Source organism: Peromyscus maniculatus, chromosome 3, assembly GCF_049852395.1.
Source record: "Peromyscus maniculatus bairdii isolate BWxNUB_F1_BW_parent chromosome 3, HU_Pman_BW_mat_3.1, whole genome shotgun sequence".
Taxonomy (NCBI): Eukaryota; Metazoa; Chordata; class Mammalia; order Rodentia; family Cricetidae; genus Peromyscus; species Peromyscus maniculatus.
This window is the reverse complement of record NC_134854.1, coordinates 112,894,801-112,915,579: the sequence shown is the minus strand read 5'-3', so window position 1 is coordinate 112,915,579 and position 20,779 is coordinate 112,894,801. Positions and strand designations below refer to the sequence as shown.

At 52.1% G+C, this 20,779-nt stretch overlaps 1 protein-coding gene across 17 annotated transcripts in view; it reads left to right on the top strand.

The window, feature by feature from the left end:
- The window catches only part of Iqsec1 (IQ motif and Sec7 domain ArfGEF 1), a 346,001-nt gene that overhangs the window by 243,178 nt on the left and 82,044 nt on the right, over window positions 1–20,779 (top strand). The window contains exon 1 of one of the 17 annotated variants that reach the window (XM_076567340.1): window positions 2,606–2,813. The exons of the other annotated variants lie outside the window; for them this stretch is intronic. The gene's annotated coding sequence lies outside the window, so the exon portion shown is untranslated. Of the gene's footprint in view, window positions 1–2,605; window positions 2,814–20,779 lie in introns of those variants that run through there. 17 annotated transcript variants of the gene reach the window in all.

Below are 20,779 nucleotides of genomic sequence, written 5' to 3'. Positions count from 1 at the left end.
GAGTTTGTCCCTTGCGAGCCCAAGAGGTAGTCACATCTCCTAGACCAGGTTGCCCCTGGACACACAGTGCTGGTTATGGTGGGCTCAGAGGAGTAGCCCCACCCTGAGCCTTGTAGGCCCTTCTCCCCTTCTGCTACAGCTGCCTCTGGGCAGGAGGGCTGGGAGCAGATGGCATCCAGGCCCTGAAAGCATCCCAGGAGCTTTCTGGACAATCAGCCATCTGGTGCCCCCCATGGGAGGCTCTGAGCCTGTGCTCTTCCCATCCTGTGCTGTGCCTGCCTGGGCACCCATGACAAGGGCGACCTCCTTCCCGCTTGGAGCTTCCTCCCGCCTTGCTGCTCTGCCCCTTCCTTCTCTTTGCTGGTTGGTTGGCTCTGCACTATGGGTCCCCGACCTACCTGCTCCCCCACCCTGATGAGCCCACAGTGGCCAGGATTCCCCTGGCTCTGCCCTTCCTGGACACAGCCTAGGCAGTCTAGTGCCCTTGAGCAGGACTTGAGCTGAGTGTGAGTCAGGGGAGAAGACCAGAGGCAGAGTGGAGCCACCTCCTCCTGTCTTTCCTCTGGGTACTGCTCCCGTGGTACTCTCCATTCCCACCTGGGCTCAGCCCTGCGGGTCCCCCTACTAAAATGCTCTGCTCTCTACTCCTCTACTGTGTCTTCAGTTTTGAGACATAGATTTACTGCGTAACCCATGCTGGCTTGGAACTCCCTGGTTTGTAGGGCTGTGCTCCAAGCTAGGCCCTGCTGAATCTCAGTGCACAAGTGCCGTCCCCTCTGGGTCAGCACGGTGCCAGACCAGAACCGCAGGGGAGATTCTCACAGGCAGCAGCCAACATTGCTCTGAGAGGGTCGCCGTTCACTCTGCAGAGTGGCCCCTGGGGCCTGAGGCCTCCGTTTTTCCTTTCTGCCCAAGGCTCATCTTGGTGATCCATACTAGGTAGCACTGAATCTCGGAGAGCTGACAGGTGAGCAGGCCAGAAGCAGCCCCACCACATGGGGGAGCACCATCAGGACGGACGCAGAGCGTTTGCTGAGTGCCTGCTGTGTGCCAGCTCAGGGCATGCCAGGTGCTTGAGTGCAGCAGTGAGCAAGGTAGAACATCCAGGCCTCAAGGAGCAGACAGCTGGGAGAGACAGGAGACAGACAGGTAAAGATGTCATCAGCGAGGGGTCACCAGGCAGAGTGGAGGGCGACAGTGACAAGCCAGCCAGCCAGAACAGAAGTTCTCTTTAGAACTTCTGTCAGGATAAATGGGCCCAAGGTGTGGCACGCCCATGCAGTGAAAACGCCATCGGCCATAGAGGGAGTAAAACCTCAACCCCAGATACAGCCCAGCTGACCCTGGAAAGATATGCCAAATGAAAGAGGCCCATCATGAAGGCCCCATGCTGTCTGACTCTTTTCATAGATGGTTCCAGAACAGACATGTCTACAAGGACAGAGAACAGAGTGGGAGCTGCCCTGGCCGTGGAGAGGCATAGGGAAACAGGTATAGGCTTGTTTTGAAAGCAAAGACCAGTCTGAACTTGGGTGTGGTGACAGGCATGAAGATTCTGAAGCATCCTTGGGCTCACTTTAACTGGGTGAATTGCATGGCTCAGGAATGCCCCCGAATGAGATGGCTTCTACAAAATAAAGTGGAAAAAACAAAGTGGTCTGATCAGGTAGCCTTGAATGGATGTTGACCAAGAGAGCGAGCTGGAGAAGACCTCTGGGCAGAGGGAAGGTACAGTGGCGCCGAGGCAGGAGCCACCTGTCTGTTTGCCGTTAGACTCAGATTACGTATTACATCTGTAGTTGGAGGCCGCCAGGCTGTCAAGCAGGAGTGAGGAAGGAAGTGGGCAGGGCCAGCGCCTGAGGAGGACATGCATGTTTGGGGGGCAGAGAGACATGAAGTTTCTAGACAGTCACTCCACTTCCATGAAGAAATGAGACCACTGCAAGGAGGGAGGCTCATGGCAACCAAGAGATGATGGCCACTGTCTACCTAGGAGACCCTGTCACTCAAGGGACCAAGGGACCCTGTCACTCAAGGGACGACCACAGTGAGAATTCAGACAGGCATAGCTGCGTTCCCCCTGGAGTGGGAATATGGGGTTTGCAGTGTGGGGTGAAAAGCTCCCAGGATGCAGGGCCTGCATGTGGCCTCAAGGAGGCGGGCACTGCCAGCTGGGACAATGGAGAGGACTCTCCAGTGGTGGCCTTATATGGGGTGGGGTCTCTGATTCATGGAGGCCTCAGAGAAACCCTCCAGACCCCAGGAGATGAGGACTACCCTACCTTGTCAAAATGACACCCCTGGATCCCACTTAGTCCTGAGCTGGTTTCAAAGTAAGTAGGGCGTTTTCTCCAGGGTGGCCACCTTACTTGGCCTTTGTCGGGCAGGCTCAGACTGGCCCTCAGTGGGACCATGGTACCCATGTGGCCAGAAACCCAGCTGGGGCTTGGCATTCTAAACAAAGCAGGCTGGCCGAAACTCAAGTGGCCCGAAACGCGATCGGTCACAGGAGGCTGGCCAGAGAGCAGCTGCATTATTTATTGTCTGTCCAGCGAGGTTGTTTGAACCAGCCGGGCCTTGAAGGAACCCTCTGGGAAGTATCTTGTACAGGGTGGGTGTGGGCCCCAGGGTGCTCACCCCCTCACCTGGGGCGGGGCTTCCTGGATGCTGGCTGAGCTGGGAGGAAGTTAGACGTCAGGGCTGTAGTGGGGAGGTCCCGTGGTAGGGAAGGGCCTGAGGTCCTTCGTCCCCAGGGCCCAAGGAGGCAGGCCCGTCACTGGCTCCAGGGAGATCTCGTCTTCCCCTGTGATACCGTGAGTACCATTCGCCTGTGAGGGGCTGGTGACTATCAGCAGTCTTATGGGGTCAGCAGTTGGGACCTCTTGTGGGGGCCTCACACTGTTTCTAGGAGCTGTTTTGGGTAACTGCCTTTCTGTGCCTGGGAGACACAACATAGGCCAGGCCCTGGAACTCCAGGAGCGTCCCCACAACTGCCAGAGGGCAGCATCAGCTACTGGGGAAGCTCTTCAGGGACTTTAGGCCAGCAGGAGCCTGATGCTGCACAGGGCCCCTTGGCCTGCCCAACTCCAGGCATGTAAGCCACCTGAGAGAGGGTCCACACCTACTCCACAGCTAAGTAAACTGAGTCCCTTAGGACACAGTGGCTCAGGGCTCCTGCTGTGTGGCCTGAGGCACTTTTTGTCCCCACTGCCATCCTCCCTTGACTTCTCAGAGCATGAAGTTTAGAGACTGGGGCAGACGGAGTCCTAGCCAGGCCCAGTCTGGAGTTCCTGCCTATTAGGGGAAATCAATGCTGGAAAGATCCTTCCTTGGGGCAGTCCCACCCATGCCCCTGGGTATTTCCTCCAGATGCCTTGTACCCCACCCCCATCAGGAGCCCCCTGACCAATGACAGTTCTGCCTGTTTCATTTCTTTATTTCATTCTGAGTGAGTCCAGGATAGAACCTGAGGCTGTCCGACCCTGGGGCTGGGAGGGTCTTGGAAGACTGTCCCTGGGTAGCACTGTGCCCTGGGAAATATTTTTCAGTGAGGGGTGCTGGGCTCATCTACATCCCTAGGGAAGTTCCCCTCCTAGCTCCCCTCCATCCTCATGACACCCCAGAAAGGGAGGCTTTCAATGTCGGTTATATGGGAAATCAGCTTCAGAGATGTGGGGACATCTGTCTGGTATCATTCAGCTAGTGGATGTTCAGGAGCTGGAGTGCAAACCCGGAGAGAGTCTAGGCCTTCTCTTCACCATGTATCCTTCTGCACTGGTGCCAGGGGAGGAGAGAATGTTCCATCACTTCCCCGTTATTGGGTCTGTTTTTCCATAGGCCAAGGGCTGAGCTCCCATCTGAGCTTGGCCAGCAAGAGCCTCCTAATAACCCCCAGAGATGCTGGGTGGTCAGATTCTTGCTTATAACCTTTGTGGGACTCCAGGACCCAAGCTGGATACAGGCTCCCGTGCCCAAGTCCCATGTCAATCCAACCCGAAAGACCTGAGCACAGGTCAGAAAAGATGTGACTAAGTGCTGGGACAACCAAGTATCCACAGGGACCTCGGACAACTCCTCTGTCATCTGTGAGCTAGCCCGGTGGGGCCAGGAGCCTCTCGGCACTTGGTGACTGTGACTGCAGGCAAAGTTTCTTGCACATCATTCATTTAATCATTAGATCACATGTCGAGCATTTATTGGGTACTTACTGAATGCTAAGTCACTGTCTTGTCTATGGGACTACGAAGGTGATAGTTTTGATCTAACTAGTTGCTCTTCTGGCATGGAGTCCTCAAACAGAACTGAACTAAACAGCAGTGTGGTGGGTCTGAGAAGGCAGGGGGCACAGGGCAAGGGACGGTGGGATGGTAGGACTGGTTTTCTTTTGATGGACCCACACTGCCTTTGAGAGCACCTGCCGGTCTTTAGGCTGCTGAGGCCAGTAGAGGGATCCTCTTTATGACCTCTGCTCCATGGTCCCTCCTGGGCCAGGCTGCTGTGAACAAACCTGTGCCCCAAATTCAAGCCAGAGTGGCTCCAGAAATTCCGGGACAGAGGCAGCAGGGCTGGCCAAGCAGAAGGTGAGTCCAGGCTGTGCCCAGCAAGTGGGGCATTGAAGCTGCTGCCAGCTGGCACACGAAGTAGGGTGCTGGGCTGTGGTCAGGCCACAGGTTAAGAACCCAGACTCAGGGTGTCAGCTCTGCTCTTTTATTGGTTATATGACCTTCTTAACAAACCATGTCTCTGGGCTTCAGCTTGCCATGGGGACCTTGTTGCTTCTAAGTGAGAAAAGGCCCAAACCAAACAGGCTTAAGCAGAAAAGAGGCTTCCGTGGTTCAAGAAACTAAAAGGGGAAAGGGTGATTGCTTCGGGAGCAGCAGAATCCAGGGGCTCAACTGGTGGATTTGGTGTTTTCCACATTTACCGACCGTGTTCACCCTGAGGCAGGCCAGCCCCACGTAGGCATCCCTAGCGAGTGTTCAGAAAACCTTAGCCATCTCCTTCCATTCAGTGTCACCACCCCGTGACAGGCCAGCCGCAGCGAGCGGCACACTTTTCTCTCATAAGGTTGTTTGCCATGCCCTGGGGGACGTGGGGCAAGAAAAGAGGAAATTGCCACACAGGGCAGCCGGGGCTGAGGAAGGGGTGAGCTGGCAGGCCAGAGGAGGAACATCCGAGTTTTCCACCGGGGCTCCCCAGAGATTTTCTGGGGGAAGGTAGCAACTGTGTTAGATTTTGATGCAAAGGGAGGGACTTGGCCTAGGCATGGAGACCCAAGGGAGCAGGTTCCTTAGAGTCAGGTCAGATCTGAGATTGGACTGCCCAGCCGGGGCTGAGTTAGGAGCCCTGCTTCATCAGCACCAGAGCTGGTGTGGGACCTCTGAGGGGGGCGTGGGACTGCCACCACATGGGGGTGACAGATAACCCTAGGCCCCAGTGCTGCTTCGTGGCAGGGCACTGGCGGAGCAGGTGCAAGGCCGTGGGTCCTGTCCCCCATCCTTGGGAGGAAGGAGAGGGCTGCAGCTGTGGCTGTGAAGAGAGGACAGGCACCTAGAGGGCACCTACTGTATCCAAGGTTCTAGCTAACACCCCGGGGTGTTACCTTATTGTACCGTGTAGCCGCTGCTGGAGGCCCCTCACCCCTTTGTAGAGAATGGGCAGCAGTGTCAGGACCCAGGGATTTATTTGGTTGGGACTCATGCTTTGGATAGGCTCTGTGGCCTTGACTGCAGCCAGGTGGCTGCTGGGATGTCGCCCATGAAGGTGACATATGAGGAAGTCATCATCAGGCTCAGAACAGGAGTGTGTTCAGGAGTATGTCGAAATATCTTCCCAGCAGGCTAACTGCAAAACCTCCGTCAACAGCCGTAGTGAAGGCAACCGCAGTTGGTCTAAAACCAGGGCCTGGAGACAACCTCGGTACAGCCAAGCCTGGTGTGAAGGGTGAGGTGACAAAGGACAGCCACCTGCCTTTGAGCACCGGGATGCTGGAATCCTGTGTACTGACTGACTCCTGGTGTCTCCTCCCATCAGGGATGGGAGGAGCTGATGGGAAGAACGTGGGTGTGGTGCACGGCAGCGACCCACTTCACAGGGAGTGAGCAAGCCTGGGCAGCTCCCTGTACATGCTCTGGAAGCCTCGGTTTCCCCATCTGGGAAATGAAGTTAACTCTCCTGGAGTTAGGATTACACACAAAGGAGTATATCAGGGACGATGCCATGACAACGGCTCCGTAAACACCTGGGTTATTAACTCCCAACCAGAGGCGGGGTCTCCATTTGAACTAACATCTCTAAAGGTTGTCATTCTGCAGCCCCAGTCTTCAGCCTCCTGGGAAGCTAGTTCAGGCTCTGTGCCCTGAGGATAGGCACCAGAGTACCCTGGGTAGTGGTCAGGCCTAATGTTTGGCCAGCACTGAAGTGAAAGCAGAGTTTCCAATATGTCAACTCCCGGATGCTCCTGACAGTGAGACAAAGGGACCTGAGAGAAAAAAGAAAGCAGCCAGTGCCCTTTGCCCTAAAGCTGCACCCCTTGCTGGGAAGCCGTGCTAGGTGCTTAAGACACTTCAGGATGCTGGGGAAGACGTTCTGGAAGGTTCCAGGAAGAAGTGGCAGTAGAAGAGGGGGGTCTGGTGGGAGCCAGGATAGGGTCCTGGACAGAATAGAGGAGTCAGGTCACCCTCCACCATGGTGTATGTGGAAAACAGCCATCCCTCTGGAGTCACATGGGCCTGGGGGCGTGGAGGACCTAGGTTAAGGCTAGGCAGAAAGACGGGTGAGGCCTAGAGGTCCAGAATGCCAGCTCCTCCTATAAAGGGTCGACCAGCAATCAGTGTTCTTCCCACTGTGACTTAAGTCACCCACACTGGCCTAACCTGAAGGCTGTTTGTGCCCTTCTGTTCCTGGGGAGGCCCTGGTGCAGATGAATTCAGGGTTCCACTGTGGGGGGGCTGGCATCTCCCCTTCTTTCACCACTTGGGGCTCATCACCCTGGCTGGGCTTTCCTCATATGGCAGCCTCTCCTTGGACTGGCCCTTGGGATGGGGGCCCTGGGTTTTCTGCTCAGCCTTAGAATAAACTGACTCCTATTAGACCCCCTAGTCCACATATAAAACCAGGGTGGTCAGGCACCCAGGGAGAGAGACGGGACAAGCAGGCCAAGTTCTTCAAACTGACAAGCTGCTGGGATCAGTCACAGACCTGGAGAGCCTAGTGACAGCACACAGAGTCATTCCCTGCCAGCACTCCAAAGTGGGGTCTGATTTCACAAGTAAGAAAACCTAGGCGTGGGGGAGACCGTCCCCTGCTGAAAATTCAGTTAGCAAGAACTTCAGGTCCCAGTTGGCTTGATCCTAAAACCTACCTCCTCTTCCTGCCTTGAGACCTTATCTGATCCAGCCTGATCCCGTGAGTTATTTGAACTCACTCCAGCTCATAGTGTGTCCCAGGATGTTTGGGGTATTTGCTGAAGGAGAGATTAGCTGGATAGACCCTGAGCTGGGGAGAGGCAGGGCCCTGTGGCAGAGAGGATGGGTCTTACTTAGTGTTACTTGGAGGAACTGGGATCTCCTTTGGGGGCACTGAGTCTTGCCAATGAAAGAATTTAAAATTAAGGCTCAAAGGGAAGCTCAGGACAATTTTATTAGAGTTTAAGGGGAAAAAACTGTAGGCAAGCTGGAAATCTCATTGGTCTCCAGAAGGCATGCTGGAGAGAGAGTCATGCCTTTTGAGTTAGACATGGAGGTCAGAGAAACAGAAAGCTCAGGATGGCTGGGAAAAGATGTTTAAGAGTACAGAGTTTAGTTTCGATGCCACCAGATCCCAGACTCTTATGTCCCAGGGCAGAGGAATATTTGCACAAGAGGTGGGTAGTTAGAAGTAGGCATAGAGCCGAGCTGCAGTGGCGCATGCCTTTAATCCCAGCCAGGTGGATCTCTGTGAGTTCCAGGCCAGCAGAGTGAGATCCAGGACAGGCACCAAAACTACACAGAGAAACCCTGTCTCGAAATGTCCCCCCCCCCAAAAAAAAAGAAAAGTACTCCAAGGACAGAGGTAGGCTTTTTGAGCCCTGATTAGGTCCTTTGTAGTATCTACCTCGCCTGTTTGTACTTTCTGGGCTTTTCTCCTTTGTGTGCTGTGGTTAGATGAAGCCCAGGTAAAGACTCCCAGTCTTTCCCTGAAAGCTGACATTTTTCCTAGGTTAATGTTGATGTCTCATGTCAGGGTCCCTATTCTGCACAGTTGCGTTTCAAGCTTTTTGGCTTCACCCACGGTTTCCTCGAGGGCATAAAATATTTGTATCCAATCAGCAGGATCTGTAGATGCGGGCTGTGTGGACATTTGAACTGTTACACCTTGTGGCAATCTTGGAGGAGGATGCCTGGTTGAGGCTCCCAACTTAGAAGCTGCAGCAACACTGGGTTATGACACTGGGGGCATTTCAGGGGGAGTTTCCCTAGGGGAACTGGTTCCAGAAAGGTGCTGCCCACCAGGTGCTAGGGCAGGGTGAGATGGGGAAACAGCTATTTCCTCACTTCCCCTTTCAGTCCTGTGTGGAAGGTGTGAGGCCTGCCGAACCACCTCACGGCCTGTCACCCTGCCCACAGCCCCAGTGCACAAGGGGAAACTGAGGCAGTAACTTCAGTGTGCTTTAGTCTCCTGTCACCACACAGGGAAGTCCTGGTGGTAGGGGTTCCACTGCTCTGTGGCCTACTGTCCTGCTGTGTGATCTGGGAAAAGTCACTGAGTCACTCTGGGCCTTAGTTTAGCATTTGCAAAACTGAACTGTAGTTTTTCCCAGAGCAGAAAAGAAAGCTCATGAAAAGATTCTGGCCCAGTGCCTGATCCTTCAAGCACTTAGGATTCCTTTCTTTGAGTGGTGGATTTCAAGGTCACCCTCGGTGCCTTCCGAGTGGGAGACAGCTATAGGTCCTAGAAAGCTGGCCCCAGACTCCATTCTGTCCTGAGCAAGCTGGCTGGTTTGGGGCCACTAATTCTGCCTCTCTGGGCCTTGGTTAACTCATAGAGAAAATGGCTTAATAGCCATTCTGGCATAGATAAGAAAGATGAACCAATGCCTGGCCCAGGTGGATTTGCCCAGCCTGTTGGGCTGAGCACCCAAGCATCTTTCTCCACCAACACCCTTCCTGCCCCAGCAGCTGGGCTGAGTGAGTTGCCTGCCTAGCACTTTACCCAGCTAATATCTCCTAAGTACCCTCTGTGTGTTGGGCATTGCCCAGAGTGGTGAGGGAGGGACATTGAAACTCCTTCCTCCTGGAATGCCTGGGGCTCAGGAAACAGACCACAGAGCAAAATGGGGCAGTGTGGTTTTGAATGGCTTCCTGGGTGGTCATCAGAGACCTGAGGCCAGGAAAATGGAGGCCATTGGATGAAGGACAGAGGGACTGGGGTCTTCCAGCAGAATCCTTTTGGGGGATACCTGGCCGGGCACAGAATCTGGAGCTGCTCAACTGTTGGGTAGTGCTCACCTTGTTGCCTCAGCACAGGTTGGAAGAGGACTGGACTCTAGCTGCTGTGATACGGAGGTAGCTGGACTGGCCCTGGAGCCCAAGGTGGAGGTGCTGAGGGAAGTGGAGGACCATGTTTCAGAGAGGCATTGTCAGTACAGAATCCCTGAGAACACATAAGCACCCAGACGCCAGAAGTCACCTGACCCAGCTCTGTCTTCGGGTCATGTGCCCAGGCCAGGCCACTGGTCCTCCCTGGTGCTGGCCTCCTGGAGCACAGTAACCGTAATGGCTGTGGCTGGGCAGCCTGTAGGTGCCAGGGGCGGTGTGCTCTTTGTACCCCATCCTTGCCTCACTGTGGTACTGGTGACATCATGTGGGACTTTTTTGGGGCATGTGGGGTCTGCTGGACATGTTGAGAACTGGTCTGGAAAGACTGACTAGATTTAAAAAGGAGTTTGTGTCAGAAATGCCGGGCTTTTGTGTCCAACAAGAAAACCCAGAGTTAAAGTACTAGGGTGGTTTGTCTCTAGATGAGTCCAGGTTCCTCTTGGATGCCATGAAGCAGCTGGCTCAAGGCAGTAAAAAAGAAAGAGTCCAGCTGTGGCACTTTGAAATGCCCTTCGCAAGGCAGTGTCACACCTGCACATGCTAAGGGAGCCTGTTTGTCTACCAGGGACACCTTTATGTTGAGGACAAGGGGAAGTCTCTTGGCCATAGTTACCCCAGGGGGAAGTCTCTCGGCCGTCGTTACCCCAGTAGTTAGAGATAGGAACACCCATACAGACAGCTCGGGGTGTAGCCCTGTGCTATCTCCCGACATGGCAACATGTGCTATTCCAGGAAGGGTTTGGCTGTACAAAGGATCGGCAGGGTTCACAGACTACAGAGCCTGTTGTCAGCTGCCCACCCCCGCTAGAGTACATTCTGAGAAGCCAAGGCTAGAAGGACTTTGAGAAGTCACCCAGCCATTCTCCCATCAGTTAGAGCAGCATGTCTGACCTTTGGGGGTCAAATGACCCTTTCACAGGGCTCACCGAAGACCATTAGTTATGAAGTGGCAACGAAAATAGCTTGATAGTTAGGGGTCACCACAACATGAGGAACTGTATTAAAGGTTCAGCATTAGGAAGGTTAAGAACCGCTTTGTTAGAGGGTCCTGTGAGGGTTTTTTTTTTTCCTCCGAGGGGGAGGGGTGGGGAGGCAGGGCAAGCTGGGTACTTAAAACAAGCAGACTGTGATGAGCCCCGGGCCAAAAGGATGAGGTAAGACCTGGGACCCAGAACAGGGAGAGGCGTTCAGCTAAGCTTCAGTCCTGTTACTTCATCTGCCAGCAGAGACATAGCAGAGATAAGGGTGAGTGAGCCCCACCCATTGGGCCACTAGGGAGAAAAGGGCAGGGCAGGGGTAAGGGGCCTACAGTCTGGATGTGGGGAACCTGGGACTTGTTTCCAGTTTGTTTGTTTGTTTACAGCACTGAAAGTAGAACCTCGGGCCTTAGGTCAGCACTCTATCACTGAGCCACATGACCTCAGATTCATGGGAGTTCTTTCACCTCTGCATAACCAGGCCTGGCTGTTTTCTCTTTTCTTCCTGTCTTTTCCCTTTCCCTCTCCCCTTCTTTTCTGGGCTCAAGCCATCCTCCTCCCTCGGCCTTGTCCAGAGCCAGAAGGGACAGAGCTGACAAGCACCACCACACCCTACACCCTGCTTGTATCGTGGGATTGTTGACTGTGCATCAAGCTCTGATCTGTATAAGGACTAGTTCAGCCACAACTTCACTGGCGTTCTGGACGTTGATGGCTCACCAAGCACTTTGGAAGTTGAAGCAGGAGAACTAATTTGGGTTTGAGGCCAAAACCAAAAAAAAAAAAAAAAAAAAGAAATGCATTATTGATTTCTCATAGCAAATTCTGCAAGCAGGGTATGAATCTCATATTTTTATTGCTGTTTGCTCTTTTCAGGAGTAGGGATTGAATTTAGGTCCTAATGTATTGTAGAAGGCAAATGTTCCACCACTGAGTGCCACCTTCAGCTGTCTTTTTACTTTTTGAGACTTAATCAGACTGGCTTTGAACTCTTTCTGTAGCCCAGTCTGGTATTGAACTTGTAATTCTTTAATGTCTCAAGTAGCTGGACTACAGGCCCACAATGCCAATACTGGCTTTGACCTTATCTTGCAGCTGGGGAAACTGAGGCAGCCAGTTGTGTTGCCAGAATTCTTTTCTACATTCTAGAAAGTAGCAGCATCAAAATTGGAACTCAGAACTGATCTATCCTTGGGATTGAGGGTATGTGTCCCAAACACTAACTTAGGAAGAGACTTTAGTATTTTCTATCCTCTTGAAAGCCATACCCACTATTCCCACCCTCTTCCCTCAAGGCAGCAGTTGGTGTCTTCAATCCTCCCTCATCTTCAACATCACAATGGCCTGGGGCAGCTTCTGAGAGTTGGTCCCTACCTGGTCTAGAGCTAGTTCCTGTCTGGTCTGCCTGGATGATGCCCCCTTTGCTAACAATTTCCCAGCCTTCTTCCCAGTGACCACTGTCCCATACAAGCTCAGTGTGTCAGAAACCAGGGTAAGATGACACACTATCCCTCACTTCTTCTGGCCTCTTGTGTGCACCTCCGTGAACTGGAGTAGTGTCTACCCTTTCAGGGGAGACCAAAAGGCCAGATCCAGAGGAGAACAAATCCTTGTAACGATGACTGTGGACAGGGTCTCCTGCCTCTTGGTTGTTTCTTTATCTATGAGGGGGACAAAGATTCCCATTAGGACAGGGGCAGCTGTGTCATTTACTTGGGAGGCTCCAGGAGAAGCTGGCCCATGAGGCTGCTGCCCACCAGAAACTCATCTGCGTGTCCGCTGGAGATGAGCTCAGAGCACAACCCCAGCGTCTTCCCCGGGTCCCTCTGGCTGTGTGGATCTATGGTCTGTCTGAAAAGCTGTGAGTTCCTTGGGGGTTACGGAGACTGCTCTTGGCCCTTCTCCCTAAGCACAGGAAATGCTTCAGTGTCTCAGTTCTACAAACAGGTGCCCTGGCCTGGGTGCCACAGGAAGTCAGTGGTGAATTCTCAAGTGCTAGCTGTTGCTGTGTAAACAAGCTGTGTGGTGCTATGGCTTGAAAAAGCAGTGGTCTGTGATGTGGGACCTGTGGGTTAGGGGATCTGCCAGTTTCTGCTGGTCTCCCAGGAAGGCCAGACAGGTTGGTTAGAAGGCAGGAGGCAGCCCTACTCTCATGTCTGTCCGTGGATCTTCCAGCCCAACTCCTTGAGTCCCTTTATTGCACCACAACTCTTGAGATGAAAGAAGGATCTCCAAGGGCTTATGGAGCCATTGCAGATATTCACCAATATGAAAATGAAAGGACCAGGTCCTGAGGTGAGTTTCTAGAACATCAGCAGCAGGTCAGGGAAACAGATGGAAACCATCCACCAGACCAAAGCTGAGTCTTGCTTAGGAATGTAGGGTGAAAGGCACTGGAACCCACAGTGGCTAAGATAGGTTGGGGAGAGGAGAGACAACAGGCAGAGAGCAGGACTCCCTGGGGCTGGAAAACAGTCCATAAAGGGATCCTTTGCTTCTGGGTGAGGGAGGGTGAAGTAAGGTAGCACTCTGATGATCCTCCTCCTCCTCTACCCCTTGTTTTTTGGGGGGTACTTTTTGTGGTACTGGAGTCATGTGCATGCTTAATAAATGCTCTACTACTTACTAAGATGTACCTGGCCTCCCACCTGGGCTTTGTGCCCGGGTTTCAATACAGGCTTAAGAGCGTGGAGCACTTTGTGGTTTTGGGGGTAATAGTGGTAGTAGTTTTGTTTTACTCAAAACTGTTCTCTTTTATCTTCTGGCAACAAAGTCTAAGACATCCCAGACTTTTTCCCTTGTCAACTTCCATACGGCCTCACAGTGGCAAACCTCTTCACATGGAAGCTGTCCTCTTCCCCTCCGTGCAGTCTCCTAAAGGCAGGCCAGCCCCTGACTTCTGAATTTACAGCCATAGAGCAGCTTGCAGAGAGGTCTGTGCTGCAAGCACCCAGGCCCAGCCCATGGATCTGCCATTGCTAGAACTTCTACCACATTCTAGCACTTGACCCCACCTGTGGATTGCAGGGGAGGCCAGCTCCCATCATGGAAAGACCTACCATGCGTGCCACGAGGGAGACTGTGGCCATAGTTTGCAGTCATGGAATGCCTTTCAGTAGGATGTGGCTGGACCCTTGTGTCACATGGGTTGGGCAAAGTTCACAAAACTAGATGTCACTCTGGTGGCATTACACTTCAGTCACCTGAGTCTTAGCACATCCATCCTGTGTGCTGCTCCACACAGCATGGTGGTGCACCTGGCGAGGTGTGTCACTGCCAAGTACTGCGGCTCCTGCTGGGAGGAGGGGCCCCCAGACTCCCACTGGGATTGCACAGCACCTAACAGCCACTCACCTCCAGAGCCTCTTCACTCTTCAAGTTCCTTCAGCACAACTACTCAAGCATTAGACAGTGGTCATCGTAGGTTGATATTTGAATGAGATAAAATTAAAACCTCGGTTTCTAAGTCACATGCTGAGAGCTTGGTGGCCACCTGTTAAGAAGCAGAGGCAGTGGTGGCACATGCCTTTAATCCCAGCACTCGGGAGGCAGAGCCAGGCGGATCTCTGTGAGTTCGAGGCCAGCCTGGGCTACCAAGTGAGCTCCAGGAAAGGTGCAAAGCTACGCAGAGAAACCCTGTCTCGAAAAACCAAAAAAAAAAAAGAAGCAGAGGGAGAAGCAAGGCTTGGCACTGAATGTCAACCCCGGCCCCTGTTCTGCATGCCTCCACCACCACCCAGGCCCCGTGCTGGCCACTTAGTTTCCAAAGTGACCACCTGGGCTTGGCGCTGACTGAAGGGGCTCTAGGTCTGCTGGGAGTAAGTTGGGTACCAGATCCCCAAACTCCCCAGGGTTCCAGAGCCTCAGCTGCAGCCTCCCACCCATCCTGGATGGCTTGCCTCACCCACCGCAGCAAACCTTCCCTTTGATCCTTTCCTGCCCTGCCGTGGAGCAAGTGGGCCTCCGTCTGCCTGCCAGGCTTTTCCAGGAAAGGGATTCGGCTGCTTTGGCTGCTTTTCATAAGAAACTGTGAGACGCCTCTCCCCCCCCCCCCCAGGAGAGCTTAACTGAGGACCCGGTTTAGGGAGGAGACTGCAGCATTGCAACGGGTGTGTTTGGGTTTGAAGGATGTCAGCCTGTGAAAAGCAGTGTTTGTTTGGTCTGCCACAGTGATGGCTGTACATATGGGATGCAAGATCCCTTAAAATAAGTGAAGGCTCCCAGCTTGGGAATCCCCCAACCCTCCAGGATCTGGAATCTCTGAGAAGTATCAGCTCTATGATAGGGTGGAGGCCCTGTGGGGTCCTCAGGAGGCCAGAGCTGGGTCTGGTTGGGCACTGTGCTTTGTGCAGGGGGGGAGGTGAGGTGCCATCTCCCTCCACTCCCCCACCCTGCCCTGCCACATGACATCACACTTCATCCCTCAGCCCTTAACTGGTGGCCTAGCTACCTCTGTATTTGCTCTTACAGACGCAGTTTTCAGATTTGTTGGCCAGAAGGCTGCCCTGTGCATGTACTCTGTCTGCGCGGGGCCTTTGTTTTTGATGGTTATAACCGAATAGCTGAAATGAGATACTTTATAAAGAAAAGAAGGGTGTTTGTCTGAGAAAAGAGGTTTATTTAGCTCATAATTCTAGTGGTAGAAGATCCCAGTATCATGAGACCGACGTCTGGTAAGGACCTCAGTTTGGTCACAACGTGATGGACAAGTGGATAGGGAATTGGCTAGAGTACAGTAAGGCCAAGGACCTCACGTTACAAAGCACAACCTGATTTCCGGTAACCATAGCCCCCTTCAAATATTAACTTCTTCCTAGATGTATGCTCCCACTGTCAAATCTCAGAGGTCCCTACCGCCTGCAGAGGGAACCAAGTGTCTACCTTGTCTCCTTTGGGAAACAAGCCACAACAAACCAAAGGCCCTTACTGAACTTGTGGCCCCAGGGCTCTACAGCTGGCAGAATTTTACAGAATTTGACTTCCTCATAATCTTGGGGGGGTGGGGGGGGGCGGGTACAGAGATGAGTCAAGACACAAGTCACTACATCCAGGATACTGGGGCTGGTGTGGGTCTGGGGCAAGGGTACAGTTGTGGGGTGCCCACATTCTCTTCCTGCCACACAGCCTTCTCTGACTAAAAGGCAAGATGTCTGTGTGTGTGTGTGTGTGTGTGTGTGTGTGTGTGTGTGTGTGTGTGTGTGTGTGTGGTGTATACATGCTAGTGCTAGCACAGTGCTTATGCATATCGTGATGCACATGTGGAGGTTAAAGGACAGCTGTGGGGAGTCAGTTCTCTCCTCCCACCATGTGGGTTCCAGGAGCTGAGTGATGGAACTCAGGCTGTTAGGCTTGGTGGCAAGCACTTCTTCACTCGATAAACCATCTCCCCAGCTCTTGCCTGTTATTCTTAGTTTTCGTTTTCCAGCACTGGGGACAGAAGCTACTGTCCTGGGTTTGCTGTCGCAGTTCTGTATATCACTGAGCTAAATCCCCTCACCTCTTAAGGCAGAGTTTCGAGAATCATTTGACAAAGGCAGGCTTCTCCCATGTGCCTTTCACCCCAGCCACCATTAGTAAAATGTCACCAAATTTTGTTCTGGTACATTTAGATTTTTTTTTTTTTGGTGAGGTCACAGCAAGTGTGCAGTGAGACATTTACCTCTAATAATACTCCATCCAGTCTCTTTCCTAGAACAGGACATTCAACAGTCCAAATGAAGTTCATACAAGCCATGTTTTTATTTTGACAGTTGCCCCAATCAGGTTCTTAACATCAAAATTTTCCCTCCCTCCCTCCCTCCCTCCCTCCCTCCCTCCCTCCCTCCTAGCCTTCCTTCCTTTTAATTTCTGAGGCAGGGTCTCATGCAGCCCAGGTTGGCCTTGGACTCTCTATGTAGCTGAGGATGACCTTGAGCTCCTGACCCCCCTGCTTCTACTTCCTAAGTGCTGATCCCAGCTGCTACCACCGCTCCCAGACCCATCTAATTCTTTCATTGCATTGAGTCTTTGTGTGTTTTCTGCCATCTTCATGGAAGGGTAGTGTGTGTGCTGTAAAACCCAGCCGTTGTAAATGTCTACCCCCACAATATTAGCATATTAGCCATGTAGTATAAGTAGCACCACCTCGTTATTGGAAGGCTCTCCACTCCTTCCTTTGTCCCCTGTGCATCTTTGGCACCCATCAGCTCTCTTGTCTCTGTAGAGTTGCCTTGGAAGCTATGCATGGAGACCTGCGAGGTGTGGCTTTTGCTGTCTCGGCATGAAGTCAAGGGCTGTAGCATGTCTACACTTTATTTCCATGGGTTGTTGAGTTACAGTCTATTGTCCATCTCTGACTTGTCTGGTCCCTAGAAGATGGACACTAGTGATTCCCACTTCGGGCATTTACAGATGACACTGCTGTGGGGTTTTGCCAACATTTGTCTGTGGACACAGGCTTCCATTTCTCAAGCTGCCCACTGTGAGTGTGGTCCTGGGTCACAATAGAAGAAACAGGCAAGCTGCTCCTCAAAGCAGAGGCTCCTTCCCACCCCCACCACATTATGCCATCGAGGGTGCTCTTTACATCCCCTCCCACACTAGCTGTCATCCACAGCAGTCCCAGCATCGTCTTTGGTGTGAAGGGCTGTCCTCTCTGACCAGTGATGGGGGCTTTGATTGCATTCACAGGCTTTATATATCTCGGTGGGCAAAATGTCTCTCCACCCCTGATCCTGATTTTTATTGTATGATCTCATGGAGTCAGAGTTTTCTTTATGCTCCAAACATAAGCACTTCCTAGTGGTCACAAGACTCACAGATATTTCCTCTTGTGAATGGGCCATCTTCTCACTTTTGGGGGTGGTTTGAGACAGGATCTCTCTACCTAGTCCTGGATGTCCTAGAACTCACTATCTGGACCAAGCCTGGAACTCTCAGAGAGACGACTTCCTCTACCTTAAGTGCTGGGATTAAAGGTGTGTGCCACCATCCCTGGCTCTTTTCACTTTGCTAATGGTCTTTTTTGATATGCAAGGTTTCCCATTGTGATAAGGTCTCATTTACTGATTTTTATTTTATCCTTTGCATTTTAGTGTTGTATAAGAAATCATGACCTAACTCACTTCATTCAGTCTTGTGATTTATCTAAGAGTTTGAGTTGCCAGTCTCCCATTCAGATCTTTGATTGTTTTGAGCCAACGTTCTGTGCAGTAGGAGGTCAGTGTTCAAAGTGTCCTGTTGCATATAGACAGCCAGCGGTCACGGGGAAGAAGGAAGGGCCAATGAATTACCTCAGCACCTAGGTCAGTCACTACTCACTGGACAGCACTTAGTTTGTTGGTTTGTTTTTTTCCCCCACAGTACTAGGAATTGAACCCAGGCCCTCGAAGTGTCAAGCACACTGCCACTGAGCCTCTTTTTATTTCTGAGGCAGGGACTCACTCAGGTGCTCAGGCTTACTCTGACTCACCCAGTAGCCCAGGCAGTCCTTAACCTGGTGACTCTCCCACCCCAGCCAGCTGAGTGGCTGGGCTTATAGGCTTGAGCTACCAGTTTGGCAATTTTTTTTTTTTTTAAATTTAAAACTAAGGATGGAACCAGAGCTTTGTGGGTGCTACACAAGCACCATGCCACTGAGCCACACTCCAGGCCTCACCATATCTTTTTTAAATGCTGTTTTCATGGTGTTAAAACTCCCATTTTAAGGGATTATCTAAGTGATGTGTGTGTGTGTGTGTGTGTGTGTGTGAGAGAGAGAGAGAGAGAGAGAGAGAGAGAGAGAGAGAGAGAGAGAGAGAGAGAGAGAGAGGAGTTTGGAAGTCTAGGGGTGTATCTCAGGGACAAAATGCTTGCCTAGCATGCAAGAGGCCCTGGGTCTAGTCCAGAACCCAGCCATAATTTTGTTGCTTGTGTTCTGAACGTGTGGCTGTCATGGGACATTTGTAAATCCCGTGGTAGAGAGCAGGCTGGGAAGGCAGAGGTTCAGACCAGGCAAGGGAAGCATCCCACACCATGTACCTACCATGCCCCAAGCCAACAGAGGCGTCAACGAGTGATAATAAGAACCTCGTTAGGAAAGCCCCTGAGGTGCCACTGTCCCCTTCTTTGTGTGTATGTGGGGGACCGTGAGGGCAGAGTGGGCAGAGCCCAGCACAGTGCCTGCCCGACATACAGTAGGCACCAAGTAACAGAAGGCCCTCCACCCGGTGCTTCTCCCCTCCCCATCTCTGAAGCACCTCCTCTCCCCAGCAGAGCCTCCCCTCTGCTTCCGTACCCTTGCCCTGACTTCGCTGCTGCCCTCTCAGCTCTGCTGCAGGGTTTGTGCCAATGACTCGGGTACTTTCTTAGCCCCAGCACCTTCCCGGTGGTGAGCAGACCCTCGGCTGTTCATGTTGTCAGCGGCTGTCACCTGTGCACCTTCTGCCCTGTCCTAAGCACTGTCCTGCAAGTGCAGGACACAGTGGGAGCCCAGAAAACAGCATGTAGAGGGAACGATGTCTTCGGAGCTGGATTTAATGGGTTTGAACTCAGCTAATAGACAGGTGAGCACTTAGGAAGTTTTGTCCATGTGCCAGAAGCTAGCAGTGTCTCACCATTGTGCAATCGCTGACTTTTTTTTTTTTTTTTATAATTTGCTTAACTTTATTTTATGTGCATGAAGGTATCAGATCCTGTGGAACTGGAGTTACAGACAGCTGTGAGCTGCCATGTGGGTGCTGGGAATTGAACCCATGTCCTCTGGAAGAGCAGCCAGTGCTCCTAACCACTGAGCCATCTCTCCAGCCCCCAATCTCTGTCTTTATTGGTGAAGTTGTGTGTATTTTTATATGTTTGTAGGTCATTTGTGTTTTTGTTCTCTGAGCTACCTAAGTGAATTGGACTTGAAAATTTTTTGAATTTTTTTTTCTTGCTTTGAAGAACTTTTTGCTTATGGAGCAAAGCAGAAGAATGGAATGGGCAAACACATGGTGGCATGGCCCAGCAGTGTGTGCTCAAAGCCATTAAGTTTAGCTTGACTTTTGAGAAGGTGCTGAAGGTGGAGCTGGGCCAAGGAGCCTCTTTACCCCCAAGATCATAGGGAGCTACAGAGGAGTTCTGAGCAGGAAAGGGATAGGATTGAATCCATTTTTGAAAATTGCTCTGGATAGCAGGAGGAGCTAGAAGGGTAGGCGGAGGCTGGAAAGGACAGGCCCTGCGTGTCTGGCTGAAGAGTGCCTTGTTTTAACTGGCAGGAAGAGGGCGCAGACAAGCTGGCTGATGATGGACAGGTGGGAGGGAGGGGGAGGCAGAGAGAGTAGGGACAGACACGCGGCGTCGGGGATGGATAGCTTCTGCCTGCCGCCCACTTGCTGTGCTGCTAGCATCTGCACTGTTGTGGGCATACTATTTTGTGTCTTGTGGTCTCCCCATATCCATCCCCTGGCTTCCTTCACACACAGAGGAGGAAGGGCAGGAGAGGATCCAGGCTGGCTCTCTGGGTGAGTGGGTTTGGTTGCCCAATATGAGGCTCTGCCCCAGACATCTCAGACCCACATGGTATCCAGTGTTTGGTCATCTGTCCCATGCCACAGGACTGACCTCCAGCCCAGACAGATGACAGAGCTGTTGCCAGGGTAACCCCAGGCAGGAAACATGAGCCAAGTATTTCCAGACAGGGCATGGACATGGGTAGATAGGACTGACCCTTTAATCCCAGCAGTCCAGAGGCAAAGGCAGGCAGATCTCTGAGTTTGAGACCAGACTGGTCTACAGCGTTCCAGGATAACCAGGGCTACACATAGAAACCCTGTCTCAAATAAACAAAACAAAAACAAACAAAAAAACCCAGCAAATCCAGCAGTACAACTGTATAGTGAGATTACATACATATACATAGATGTGTGTACATATGTATACACAAATACACATACATAGATATACACACGTGTGTGTAAGTGGAATGTTTCAGTGGAAAGCCGGTCCCCTCCTGTTCTGTTCCCAACCCTCCTTTCCAGGGTTCTGCTGTGCCTGTCCCTGACTCATCCTTGTCAGAGGTAGCATATGCAGGGATCAGCAGAGATTCAGTGCCCCTTTACCGCCAAAGACACAAAAACATGAGCATGCACGTCAGCCCTCCCATAGTGTAACAAACATCTTGTTTTGGCTTACAGTTGTAGAGGTTTCCATCCATGGTTGCTTGGCTCCATTGTTTTCAGGCCCATAGGAGCACAGTACCTCATGGCAGGATCAGGAGGCAGAAGGAAC